Genomic DNA, 15,198 nt, shown 5'->3' with positions numbered 1-15,198 from the left:
TGGGCATTCTGAAGGAGTGATGACATAAGGTTTCCTTGCATAAATCCAATAAGACCAGTCATTAATAGTGGTTTTGTTAACCAAGACTTTGACTGGAATGTCACACTTGGAGGAGGCATGGATGGGTTCTGGTCGTCACCAAAAAGCCCTGGGGAATGGGTATTGACTTGCGAAGCTAGTGTAAGCGCACAAGAAAAGCCCAGTACTTTGGTTGTGCAGTGCATGGCAGTCTTTCCTGGAAGGAACGAAGGTTGCTTTCCTGGAAGATGGCCAAAAAGGAACCTGTAGGCACAATGGAAGCCTCAAAGATTTGAGTGAAACAACTGGTACAGGCAAAGCCAGATGGTGGATGTGTGGCTCTGCTTCTGTGCCCCGAGGGCCAGACTGAGAAGTCAATGTAAAGGTTCCCTCTGTGAGTTCCAGCAAAGTGGACTTAAAGATAATAAGTGATCCAGGCTGTTCTTGGTGTGCTTATGCAAATGAACAGGCAAAATTCAAAGCAGGACACAAAGTAGTCCCTTTAGTAACAGTGAGGATGACCTTAACGGGAAAAATTGCAGTTCAAGGAAAATCACAATGCTCAGTACTGGACATCAGAAAGGTGCAGCTGTCTTGAAAGTTTGTTTTCATTTGAAAGTTGAAGGTGGGTTTGTAATATCACCAAAGATGTACAATTTACACGTACAGAGAACCTGTCCAATTGCCATTGCTAAATGTCATTTCAGGAAGGGCCTTACAACTGAATGTCTTCCCAAAAAACAGTCTCCCAGGTACAGAGACTGGCTTGGGGATTGTTGTACGAATTAATCTGTGTGTTCTTCTGTTTTCATAGGGCACATGCCTATGGCATCATTACCTGAGTGATTGGTTGCAATATAGGCCTCACTTAAGGAGCCCATCTTCATCATCACCCTGAGACTCAACAGTTTGGCTGAACCTAAAGGGTTAGGTTGGTGAAGGGATCAGGCGGTCTGTGGGCTTCACTTTAGAACTGATTTCTCGTTTTCTGTCTTGATGGCTTGGACAGAAAGGGCCCAGATCTCTGAAAAAAGGGAACTTCTAATATATTCCCCTCAGCCCGAGTGAAGTATAGTGGGCCACATACTTCATGCCTTGTATAGGTGTAGCATGCCTTGTACAACATCCTCCAGATAAGTCATTCTTTACTTAAGTCCCTGTCTTTGTCATTTAGTGGTTCTGATTTAACTGTGCCTTCCAATTCTTTCCAAATCTGTCACTCCCAGAATATGACCAAGATGCCAATGGTCCAGTAATGCCAGCCTTTGGACACCAAGCCTGGGACTTCCTCGTGATGGCCACCTGACTGGGATTCGGTAAGGTCCCTCCCCTTATAGGAAAGACGCCCTCAGTGCTAAACCCTTCTCCCTTTCAGGGCCCCCCTGACCCACAAGGAGTAGGATGACGGCCGTATCCAGCAGGAAGTAGTTAAAAGAAGATGAGACCTTCGTCCATTGTCCTTTACAAGATTCTAAAGTGTGTGTAAATCTAAAAGGAGGGATTGTAACAGGGTGCAGCCAAGAGGGGGCCCCAAAAAGGGATTTGAGAGAGAGACATGTTTTCTCTGGTGGCAGACATAATCCACCTAAGGGGTTCCTTGATGTAATAGTATATCACTCTTAGTGCTCCCCCCCCTTGTTGTTCTGTTACAAGTATGCCCTTCAAAGTGGAGTCCAGGTGTCGGGAACTGCGCAGACAAGCTGAAATGGTCACTTGCCTGGGTGTTCTGAAGTAAATTTGGCCTCTTTACTGGGATCACCCCCTTCTACAGTGAGATGAAGAACAACAACAAGACAAAAGAAGAGATTATGGTTGAATTGTGGACTATTTATTGAAACAATGAACAAGACTTACATTTCATTGGAAGAATAACAGTATCATAAACAACCAGAAAATATCCCGTGTGGAAGGTAACCGTAGGTTATAATAAGGCAGAAAACAAAAACCAGTAAGGAGGGTCTGTGCTTATGCAAGGATCTGAATTCCAATGTGTAGAAGCCCTACTGTGTTCTAGACAACTCATAAGGGTATAGCCTGACATCCATCATTTTTCCAACACAGGTGACACAATTTCCTTCTCCAGCAGAAGGGAGTTGGAATCCTCAGGAAGTAACGTTCAAGTAGGGTTTTTTTTGTGTGTGTGTGTGTGCGTGTGGCATTTCAAAGTCCCCAGTAGACAGAAGTCCTGGCCACACTCAGGGAAGCTGTGGGGCCTGAGGCCCATGTGGGTGTGGAGGTGGACGTTGAGGTTCCCACTGTGACCAAAACGCTTGTGACAGACCTTCCACTAATACAGCTTCTCCCCCGTGTGGATGTTCTGGTGGCCTTGCAGCGTGGATTCATGGCCAAAGGACTTCCCACAGATCTGACAGTGGTAGGGCTTCTCACCCCTGTGGATTCCCTGATGAACTTGCAGATCCAAAGGTTGTGTGAACTTCTTGGGGGAAACCTGGCACTCAAAGGGCCTCTCTCCAGTGTGTGACCTTTAGTGAATCATTAGCTGCGACTTATCGGTGAATCATTAGCTGTGACTTATCAATAAATGTTTTCTTGCAATCTGCACATTCGGACAGTCAGCTTTGTCTGGCTCCTTTTCTGACAGTGGCTCCCATGGTGGTTTGTTCCTGACGTGAATGGGACCTCAGCTGTCTGGAGAGTTCTCCTTCATCCAGACACACGGCTTCGTCTTCTGGAACATCTTCGGCCATGGAAGTGTTGAGGCATTGTCTTGTGAGGGGACCTCTTGTAGTCTGGCAATCTTTTCTTTTCTGACACTAAGGCAAAACGTCTGTCTCCCAATCATGGGTGGAACTTTTGTTATCAGTGCCAGCTTCTTCTGGCAGGTTCTCCTTGCTCTCCGTCCCCACAGAAACTTCTGGAAGAAAGGATTCACCACATACCATTTAACCAAGAGCATGCTCAAAACTAGCAAGCATATTGGAACCAGTGCTCATGCTGGTTGAGAACTTCCCTGCCCGGCTGGGTCAGTAATTCCACTGAAGCCCCCGTGTCCACACTCACCATGACCCCTCTGGAGCTGAGGCTCTGGAGGTGCAAGCACTCTCATCTCTTCCTGATCGTCCATCGGGTCCTCCTCCAGCATCCGTGTGGGTCTCACTCCCTCTAGGTCTCCTTCCTCAGAGATGGTCTCTGGCGGGAGAGCTGTCTGTCCCTGACAACCAACAGGTATTATGGATGTGTGCACATTCAGGCATAGAAAGCTCCATCTCCTCCTCCCCCAACCTACCCAGCTCCCTGCTCTGAGACTCCAGCTGTCCTAATGCTGCAGTTCTATGGCTCTGCCCAGACTGTCTTGGGGGCCACTCCATTGCCCCTAAACCCTCAGCCGACTCCCTGTTGTTCATCTGTACCCACCACATATTTCAGTCAAGTCTATACTAACAGGGGTTTTTTGTTTTTTGTTTTTTTTTTTTTTTCAAATATGGATGTGCAATAGAAACGGCAATCAGTTGCCTCTCACTTGCCCCCAACCAGGGACCTGGCAGGCAACCCAGAAATGTGCCCTAATGGAAATTGAACCAGTCAGTCTGCAGGACAATACCCAATGCACTGAGCTACACCAATCAGGGCTGTATCTGACAGTTTTTACTCTTCATTCTCTAAGCCTGTCTCTTCAGGACATCCCACATGCCCCCTGCTCCCAACTGTGGAGCACAGCCATTCTAGCCCCAGATTTCCTGAGTCATGCGTGTTGACATTTTGCCTGGATTATTCTGTGGCACATTTAGGGCAATGGACAGTGGCCCACTGGACAGGGATAGCATCCCCCATGGAGGTGGAGAACCCAAAGTGTCTCCCGTCATTGGCTAGTCGCCTTGGAGGCACAAGGACTCCAGGGGAGATCCACTCCTTTAATGGTAAGAAATGAACAATATTCCAAAAGCGGGTCCTTTGACCAATTATCATTTTATAAAATGCCTTTTGAAGAAAATTAGTCTTGAGTTCACTGGCCTGTGTGTGGGGGAGGGGCAAAGATTGGTGAGTCTTTATTGTCCACATGAGCTCAGAAATGTCTAGGAATTGAATGCATTCTTGGGATGCATTTAACGGGTCCAGTTCTGTCCTGGGCCCAATGACCCCATTACTCCACCCACGGCTTCTTCCTCTAGGACCTTCTCCCACCTGTCCCCACAGGTCACGGCATCACACACTCACCTGCTCCCTTGACATGTCCTTGATTTCTGGCTGATTCTCTGGCTCCTGGCTGACCTCCTGGCTGTTCTCACCATGTACCTCCGCCTCACACGAGAAGGACCAGGACTTCATGGACAAGCCCAACACAGGGTCCTCATCACCCACTTTCACTCCAGCCATCTGGACTGAATTGTGCACCAGAAACTTCTGCCCTTCGATGCTGACTACAGTCTGTGGGGAGAACATCAAACAATGTAAAAACCACATGCATCGTATTCTTTGTATGCATTGACGTGACACTCACACTTTGTGTGGGCACAGACTAGGGTTTCTGAACCTCAACACAGTCGACATTCAAGGCTGCATGGTTCTCTTGGGCAATACAGAATGTGAGCGGCACTGCTGGCCTCTAGCATACTCTCTGCCCCCCACTCTGACAGCCCACAATGTATCCAGATATCTCCAAGGGTCCCCACTGGAGAACCAAAGACACAAACAATCCCACCTGCCTTTCAGGTCTGGGGCCCCCATGCCTGCCCTCCCTTACCCATGCCAACCCTGAGATTCCTACTCACCCATGTCTTAGGTTTCTCCTGATGTCTCAGGATTTCCTCCAAATCTTTGCAACTCTGTACATTGTGATCCCTTGACCAAGACCTGGAGCTCCAGGGGCATGGAGATCATGAACTGCTCCAATACCAGCTTGTCCAGAATCTGTTCCATGGTGTGCAGGTCCAGCCTCAGGCACCGACGGCAGAGCTCAGAGTTTCCACAAATCCTGGACCATGTCTGAGTCCTCTGAGCTGGTGAAGGCTCTGAAGGCTATGTGCCACATCTCTGCCTCCCGGCCCTGCCTGCCAGGAAGGCTTCCCTGGGGCAGTGCAGATGGTAGCAGCTGTGATCCCCGGCCTTCCTGGGGTTTCCCAGGACTGCACAGGAATGCCTGTTGTGCAGCCATAGTCACCTGAAAAATTTTCAATGTAACTGGAGACAACTCTTCCTGAAGCCAGCAACTAATGAAGACCCAAGGAAGGGGTTGACTCTGTAATAAATCCAGAAGTCGGGCAGGGGGAAAAGGGGAATCAAATGAGTTTAACCTATTACTCCTATTACTCCACCCTTCCCTCCCCTTGAAAACCCTCCTCACTGTATGAGACACGACTTGCTGGTCTCATACTTAATACCATGGAAGTTAACCCAGACTATCATTCTCTGATGCCCACATTTGATTATAGATGCTGGTTCTCCACGTCTGAATGGCCCCCCTAGATTCTGACTCCTAAAGGTACACAGGTTGAGGGGGGCAGTATTCTCATCTGTGAGTTGGGACAATATTGTTTGTCCTATACTGTAAATTAAATATGGTCATGAAGTGTGATGCTTCTAAAATGTATTTTAATGGTAACATCAGCTTATATAGCTTTCTATCAAGATATGATACAGCAGGGGTGTCAAACTCATTTTCACCAGGGTCCACATCAGCCTCGAAGTTGCCTTCCAAGGCCGAGAGTAATTTCAACTCCTTAAGAGTTAAGGAGTAGTTACATTTATACAGTCCTATAATTATTTCAGCCCTTGGAAGGCCACAGCGATGATAGATGTGGCCCCCAGTAAAAATGAGTTTGACACCCCTGAACAGAGAATAGATTGTAAGTTATTAATCACTGTATCAGCCTTAATTCTATAAGAAGATACAGAAACATATTTACAACCAGGGAATTCCATGTGGTGTAGTAACAAGGGAAAGATTTATTTCTAAATCCTCTTCAGAGGATGTTTAATGATTGGACAGAGAAAGAAAAGGAAGAGAGAGAGGAACACCAATGTGACAGAGGAACATTGATTACCTCCTGTTTGCGTTCCCACTGGGAATCGAACCAGCAACGGTGTGGTGCAGAGGATGATGCTCCAACCAACTGAGAGCCACCTGGCCAGGAGAAACATGGAAAATGTTAACCCAAGGTTGTCCCCTAACATTTCCTTCTTTGTTCCATGGAAGGGAGAACACACACACACACACACACACACACACACACACAATCCTACTAGAGTTAGGCTCCTATAGATACTTTGGTATTGTGGTAAAATGCACAGGAAAAAAAATTCACCCTTTTAATTCTTTTTTGAAGTTTATGGTTTCATGCCACTTAATGCATTCCCACTGTTGTTTGAACCTCATTTTTCATAACCACAAAAGGTAACCTTGTACCATGGAACAATCCTCTAGTTCCTGCTCACCCACTCCCAACCCCCTAAAGCACAATCTGCTGCTAGGACTATGGGATTAATGGATTAACAGAACCCTGTATACATTTTGAAAAAACTATTTTATTTATTTATTTTTAGAGAGAGGGGAAGGGAGGGAGAAAGAGAGGGAGAGAAGTATCAATGTGTGGGTGTCTCTCATGTGGCCCCCACTGGGGACCTGGCCTGCAATATGGGCATGTGCCTAGACCGGGAATCAACTAGTAACCCTTTGGATCTTAGCCCATGTTCAATCCACTCAGCCACACAGCCAGGGCTGAATCACCTATACTTAATCTCATTCCAGAAAACAGATGAAAACCCAATGGCCTTTGCAATTTCCAGGAATCAAGATGTTTAGAAAGAAGTTATGCCTGGATCCTGAACATACCTCCTAAAGTCAAAAAGCCATTTTCTATTTTCTCCAGAGATGCATTTGATTCCAAGGAAAACAGCCAGGAAAAAACAAGAAGCTTCCTTCCAACCAGAGATGGGGGGGGTCCCTCTGAAGGTCTGGGCAATGTCACTGAGAGTCAGGAAGGTGAACCCCTAGGACAGGTGGGGGAGGGGAGCATTCCTAGAGGTTCTTCTCTGGAAGGTGAACACATCCTTGCACAAACTTTGGGATGGGAGAAAAGACCATCTGGAATCCTGGGAATTAAGGGGTTTCAGGTTGTTTGCCATCAGGGAGAAGGCAGTGATTCCACTGGTCATTTTTAATCCCTCCAGGTTCCTTTCACATTAATGAAAAACGCAATCACAGGAAGCAATAAAAATCAGAGCCAAGATATGGAAGCAACTGAAGAGCCCATCAAGAAATGGTTGGATAAACAAGTGGTGCTTCTACTGAATGGAATATGACTCAGCCATCATAAAGAATGAAATCTTGCCATTGGTAACAACTCGGATGGACCTGAAGGGCATTGTGCTGAGTGAACTCAGTCAGAGAAAAACAAACACCATTTGGTCTCACTCATCAGTGGGATCTAAAGAACAAAATAGGAACCAACTCATAGATACAGAGAACAGACTGATGGTCGCCAGAGAGAAGGGTTGGGGGAGGAGGGCTGGATGAGAGAGGTGAGGGAATTGAGGGGTACTAATTGGTAGTTACAGAATACTCACAGAGATGTAAATTTCAGCACAGGGAACATAGTCAATAATATTGTATTAACCATGGATGGTGCCAGGTGGGTACTAGACTTATTCCGGGGATAACTTCTTAAGTAATATAAATTTCTAATCACTATGCTGTACACCTGAAACTACAATAATACAATACTCTATGTCAACTGTAACTCATAAGTAAAGGTAAAAAGAGAGAAATATGCAGTCTCTCACTAAAAAAAATGAAATAACATAAAATCAGGCACTAAAATAAAAATGTTAACCGCATCATGCATGTTAACCAGGAATTATACAGGAAATCAGAATGAGGGGGGAACATGGGAGACCCCTGGTTTTCCCGAGATCACGGAAATAATGCACCATGAACACAAACCCAAATCTTTCCGAAGCCCACCTCCATCCATCCTAATTTCCAAACGCCCTCACACATCCCCAGCCCTGCCTTACCTCCTCCGAGTCTTCTCTGGTCTTCTCCGCATCTCCGGTGCCTAAGTCACCCTGAGTCTGGAGCTGGATTAACTGTGCCATGCCATGAAAGGTCTCCATTTATACAGAAGCTCAAGGATCCACCCCATGTTCTCTGTCAGCCCTGGGATTGGTCGAAGGCCATGGGACCACCCACTCATTTAGACTATCAGCGTTGATTAATTTTTCCCGCTGAAACTTCACAGGAGAAAAAAATGACCTTCTGTTGGACCCAACATTTAGTGCCTTGGTCTAGTCTAATGAATTACAGTATTTATCATACAGCTGAGGTATTTGAGGGCATCAAGATATATAGAGCCATAGACAAACATCACAAAGAAATAGAGATTTACAAGTTCTAACCAGTTTGAGATCCATCACCTATGTTTTTGTTAGTTGTAAACGATTTTTTAAAAACCGTTTTATAAATTTATTTTGATTGCATTTATTGGGGTGACATTAGTTAATAAAATTACATAGGATTCAGGGGTACAATTCTACAACAGATCATCTGTCCGTTGTATTGTGATTGGTGGGCTTGGCATTGTCTAGCAAAGTGAAAGGTCCGGCGTTTGATTCCCGATCAGGGCAAATGCCTGGGGTGGCGGTTTCGTCCCTGGTCGGGACATGTACCATAGGCAGCCCACTGATATTTCTTTTTCACATCGATGTTCCTCTCCCTCTCTTTCTCCCTCCCCTTCCCTCTCTCTAAAAATAAATAAATAAAAATGCGAAAATAAACACACATAAAATAAGACGTCCTTCTTTTTCCTCTCTCTAAAAATAGATGAATATTTTCAAATAAAAAATAAATAAAATGACAAAGTGTGAGAAGAACATATTTCTGGGAAGACACACAGCAAACCAGAGGCAGAACACCAGGAGAGTAATAGAATGATCTCATACCAATTTAGCAATACAAGGTATTGAACAAGTGAATAGTAACTATTCATACACAAGGAAGAGTCATTTTAAAAACATTTAAAACTCTTTTTAGTATCTTGAAATTAATACATGAAACTGTTGTTCAAAATAGATTAAATAACTGGTTTGATATCAGTCAACTTTACCTTTTTAAAAAACTAGACAGAGAAAAATTAAGATAGATTTTTAAGCCCTGGCTGGGTCCTCAGTGGGTTAGAAAGTCCAGCTGATATGTAAGGGTTTTGGATTGAATCTCTAGTCAGTGTGCTTTCAGGAATCAAACAATGAATGCAGAAATAAGTGGAACCAAAAATTGATTTCTCTCTCTCTTCCTCTACCTCTGTAGAATTAATACACTTTTAAAAATTGTTTTCAAAAAGTAAAGACAATAGAAACCAGGAAAAAGCACGTAGATTTCACTCTACATTCCACTCCCCCCAGGGCTGGGAAAAGACAGTTTATAGACAGAGTGGAATTCTACATGGATCTTGGGTTTTGTTTCTGCAAATTAGATGCTATAAAATCAGGAAAAAAACTATAATAGGAGGTGGGGGTGTGAATGTTTTCATTTGAATTAGTGAGTAAATGTTCAATTTTAATCAAGAAGTGGGCGTGATTGGATCACCAGTTTAGAAATTCCTGGTGTTGATCAAATCAGAACAAATCCATTCAAATAGCGAGTTGTTTGTGTCAGGTTAACAGTAAACCAGTTTTTTATTTAACCTTTTAGATGAATTGGAGGGTGGCTGGCTTTTGACTGATTTTGGTTTAAATCTATATGGAATCTTAAAACCAGTCTCTTAACCCTACGAATCTCAAACTCCTTGTGAGTAGAATGGGAATGGGAAGGTTATTCGGTACCTAGTGTGGGGTGTAGAAGAGTAGAAGGTTGTTTTGACCCCCAAATTGTAATGATTATTTTCTGATGCTTTCTGATCTTTTTTCCCCTCAGAACAATGGAAGTTGTATCAACAAGTTAGCAAGAATAATGGGGAGACCCAGAATTAACTGGGCTCCGCCTCATACTACCATCTACCTACCCAATGCGTCTGACTCTTTCTTTCTAAAAATTCATCCTGTTGTGCATAGCCTAGAAAAGAAAGTTTTTTGGACTACATTTTTAGAGGTAGGTTAGGCTCACAGCACCCTGACCTTCATTATTTTAATCTTAAATCTTCTGTAAAGTCGCGACTGAACTAAAAATGGCTAATTTTGGTGGGTCTATGGAAACTCTGAGCTCATTTTGTTTCAGCATGAACTATCCATGAATCCTTCTTAACGAGGAGATGGGAAGTCATCAATGATTCCACTGGGTCCCTGCCCAGACAGAAAGCCTCATTAAATGTCTCGATAGCAAATCCATCCCTGGAAATACCGATTTGTTTGCTTTGCTTTCTCACCCAGGACCCCTAGTCTCTCTGCTCTACTCATCCAAATACAATCTGTTTAGTTAAGAGTTTTGTGCCCTTGTTACCTTCCTGTTTAAGCAGGGGTATGGAAGATGAAATCACTAGGAATCTGGGTGAAAGCTCACGGGAACTGCCTATTCATCATTATTTCTTTGAATCCTCTCCATTTGTATTTTCTCCTCTTTTGGGGAAGTCCGGTTCTCTCATGAATCCTATTACTTCTCTAAATTCTTTATACCTTCTTGTTGCAAGAAAAGTCTTCTATATGGTCTTCATCTCTTTAATTTGTTTTTCTGTTGTGTTCATTCTACCCTATATCCCAACTAATGCTTTTTTTTTATCGCACCTATTATATATAATATGTAAAACATATTTATTTTAACTAATATTCAACTACATTGATGTTTTTAAATTTTATTCTTATTGCATTTGGCTGATTTCTTTCCTAATGTTTGTTATTTGTAATCATATTTCCTGGATGATGGTTCAAAAATTCCTCTTTCTGAAGGTATCTGCACCAGTGGGGTCTTTTTCCTGTTTCTTTTTTTTTGTCTTTGGTTTGTGTACCATATTTTTATAGTCTTTTTTATTTGCATTAGTTGTCTTATTTGGCCTGTGAGTTAATATCTTTTAGGATGGAGATTCTCAGTCCAGGATAACTTTGTGGACTGAGTGGATACTTGTAAAATGTCTAGTGGACACTGGGCAATGTCTAGACATTTTTAATTGTCATATCCGGGAAAGGATGTTCTTGCTATCTAGTGGGCGGGAGGCCAGGCACACCACTGAACACCCTGCAATGCACAGGACGGCCCCACAACAAAGTGGTCCCCTCTAAAATGTCAGTAGTGCTAAGGCTGAGAAAGCCTGGGAAGGGGATAGTGTCTATAGTTGATCAACCTGTCAGAGCAAGTTAAAATACAGACTAATCCATTTTAGTACTCACAGGGGGAGAGGAGAGATAAAGGGGTTAAATGACTGTTAACTCTGTTGATTAAAATTCTACCACTAAAACCGAAAATATGACTCCCTTCCCCAACCCTTCCTTGGAGATTAGCTTTGACAAGATTCACTCCTTAACCGTCAGTTAATAGAATCCCTGGAGTACGAAAACAAACAAACAAAATTCTGGCTTTTGCCTTTGCCCCACCCTGGGAGAGCTATTTGGTCTGTAGCCAAGCTTAGATAGGATTTCTCTCTTTGTCTCTCCAAACAGAGAGAGAGAAGAAGGAAGGGAGAGAAACATCGGTGTGAGAAAGAAACATTAGTTAGTTGCCTCTCCTACACCCACTGATGAGGAACTGGACCCACCAATACACATAAGTGCCCTGACCAGGAATCGAACCAGCGACCTTTCACTTTGGAAGGCAATGCCCTCCCCACTGAGCCACACAGGGCAGGGCTTAGAGAGGATGTTTTTAAAGGCTTCTCCAAGTGACTGCCGGCCTAGATGGAGGTGGAGGTAGACACACTGTGCCTCCTCACAAAACCAAAACTAAGGACAACAAAAATTTAGAAACAAACAAACAAAAAAACCAGAACAGAGCGAAATGAACTGTACAGTAGTCTGACAACCATTCATGCAGACTGGTAGGAGGGGCAAAGTCAGAGGCCATGGGAGACGGGTTGTGGAGTCCCAGCTGGAAAACGTGGTGACTTGAAGAGTCGGGTGTGAAGGGCCCAGGTGGCAGTTGGCAGGCCCCAGACACGCAGGGGCAGCTGACAGACCTAGTGGGCAGACCCTGGGCACAGGAGGAAACGAGTACACCCAGTGAGGTGTGCAAGGCAGCTGGCTGCCAGCAGTCACACAATGGAATGCAGATAAACCAGGTGAAAACAGGCAGGGATACAGATGGGGCAACCCAGGGATCCAGCACTGGAAATAAAGCCTAAAAGTACTGATTGAAAACACCTGTGGGGGTTGAGGTGCCAGGACCATCTCCCAGCCTCATAGGCGAGTTCTTTGGGGAGACCCACAGAGTCCTAGAATATATACAAGCCCACCTGACCGAGAGCCAGCACCAGAAGGGCCCAATCTGCTTGTGGGAAGTGACAGAGGGGACTGAAGTCCTAGAGAGAGCAGAGCAAGCACCATTGTTCCTTCTCTGACTCTTCCCCCACATACAAGGTCACGACTCATCAAGTGGGTTGCCCTGCCCTGGTCAACACATAAGGCTCCACACCTCAAACATAACAGATATGAAAACAAACAAACAAACAAACAAACAAACAAAAAACAATGGCTCAACCAGAACAAATCAAATCTGTGCAGCCAATACTTTTAAGTGACTAAGAGATAGCCAATCTATCAGACGCACAGTTCAAAGCACTGGTGATCAGGATGCTCACAGAAATGGTGGATTTTGGTCACAAATTAGATGAACAAATGAAGCCTACAATAAGTGAAATGAAGAAAAATGCACACAGAACTAATAGTGATGGAAAGAAACCTGGGTTTCCAGTCAATGGAGTGGACCAGAAGGAAGAAAGAAACAACCAAACAGTAAAGAATGAAGAGATAAGAATTCATAAAAATGAGGAGAGGCTTAGGAACCTCCAGGACATCTCTAAATGATCCAACATCTGAATTATAGGGGTACCAGAAGAAGAGGAAGAGCAACAAGTGGAAAACTTATTTGAACAAATAATAAAGGAGAACTTCCCCACTCTGGCGAAGGAAATATACTTCCAGGAAGTCTAGGAAGCTCAGAGAGTCTCAAAGAGGTTGGATGCAAGGAGGAACACGCCAAGGCACATCATAATTACATTAGCCAAGGTAAAAATGAAGGAGAGAATTCTAGAAGGAGCAAGAGATAAGAGGACAGTCACCTACAAAGGAGTTCCCATCAGACTGTCAGCTGATTTCTCAAAAGAGACCTTGAAGGCGAGAAGGGTCTGGAAGGAAGTATTACAAGTCATGGAAGGCAAGGAACTACATCCAAGATTGCTCTGTCCAGCAAAGCTTTCATTAAGAATGGAAGGGCAGATAAAGTGCTTCTCAGATAAGGCCAAGTTAAAGGAGTTCATCATCACCAAGCCCTTATTTTATGAAATGTTAAAGGGACTTATCTAAGAAAAAGAAGATAAAAAATATGAACAGTAAAAAAAGACATCAAACTCAGTTATTAACAACCACACCTGAAATAAAAGCAAACTAAGCCAACAAGTAGAACAGGAACAGAACCACAGAAATGGAGATTACATGGAGGGTTAGCAACAGGGGAGTGGGAGGAGGAGAGAGGGGGAAAGGTACAGAGAATAAATAGCATAGATGGTAGGTAGAAAATAGACAGAGAGCAAGAATAGTATGAAAAATGTAGAAGCTAAAGAACTTATAACACATGGAAATGAACTAAAGGGGGGGGAATGTGGGTGGGCAGGGTGGAAGGGAGTGAAGTGGGAAAATGGGACAACTGTAATAGCATAATCAATAAAATATATTTAAAAAAAGAATTGAAAGATGTATCAGGAGGGCACATGGTTCAGTCACAATGTCAATACTGATCATGAGAAATAAAACCACTGGCATATGTCATTTTTTTTAAAAGCACAAATGCTACTATTGGAGACAGAAAGACTGGTGAGTGCTGTGTGCTGAGGGAGGGAGGGGGAGCTGTTGTTTGATGAGGACAGAGTGTCTGTTTTGCAAGATGAGAAGAGCTCTGGAGACAGAGATGGGCAGTGGTGATGGTTGCACCACATTCTGAAGGTGCTTAATATCGGTAGTAACTCTGAACTGTGCAATTAAAATGGTTCAGATGGTAAATTTTATGTTACAGGTATTGTATGACAATCAAACCATTTCTAAGTATTTTTAAAAGACTAGTTTGGAGAATTGGATGAAGGAGGGACAGTGGCCAGACAAGTGTGCACCTCTCTCCTCCTTCCTTAGGTGTGTCCCTCACCTGACTCCTCTGAGCACAGGAGATGGGTCTCCCAGCTGCTGTGAGTCACCAGGACACATGGAGGGTGACTCACACCTGGAATGAGGGTCTTCTGTCCTTTCAAGGACCTCCCTGTCTCCCACTGTGCATTGTAGGCAAGGGTGGCCAGATGGTGAAAATGAAGCACAACCCCCACGCCCCGCAATATTCTTCTTCCTCTCCCACTGGTTGAGTGTAACCAAAGACAAGGCTCTAAGTGATGGGAGGACCACTGTGTAGCATGAATCTTGGTGTCTCAGTCATTGGAAGAGAGTCCCTAGCTGGCTGGAGACACCCTCCTGGGACAGTTTAGTGAAGAAGAAAACATTTCTATTGTGTTGGACTCATTGCAGCAAGGATTGGCTAACTTTCCAGGTCAAGGGTGAAATAATAAATATGTCAGGTTTGCCCTGGTTGGGTAGCTCAGTTGGTTAGAGCATTGTGCTGATATGCTAAGGTTGCAGGTTTGATCCCTGGTCAGGGCACATACAGGAAGACTGTATAAATTCATGAAACAACAAATTGATGTTTTTATCTCCCTCAAATCAATAAATATTTTTTTAAAAAAGATATTTTAGGCTTTGAAGCCTCTGCCTACATTCTGCTTTGATCTTTCTCTAGCCCTTGAAAGTGTAAAACTCGCTCTGGTAGCTGTGGCTCAATTGGTTGAAGCATTCACCAGTACAAGAAAAGTTTGGGGGTTCGGTTCCCAGTCTGGGCGTATGACTGGGTTGTGCTTTCTACGCTCTAGTCCGGGTACATATGAGAGGAGGCCTATTGATATTTTCCTCTCACATCAATGTTTCTCTCTCTCTCTTCCTCTCTCTCTTTGAACTCAATGAAAAAAATATGTCCTTAGGTGAGGATAAAAAACAAACAAACATTTATTGGACCCCTGAACACACAGTAGGTCAGATACCCAGGAATGGACA

Source organism: Phyllostomus discolor, chromosome 12, assembly GCF_004126475.2.
Source record: "Phyllostomus discolor isolate MPI-MPIP mPhyDis1 chromosome 12, mPhyDis1.pri.v3, whole genome shotgun sequence".
In the NCBI taxonomy this organism is placed as follows: domain Eukaryota; kingdom Metazoa; phylum Chordata; class Mammalia; order Chiroptera; family Phyllostomidae; genus Phyllostomus; species Phyllostomus discolor.
The sequence above is the reverse complement of the archived record's forward strand: the minus strand, read 5'-3'. Positions refer to the sequence as shown.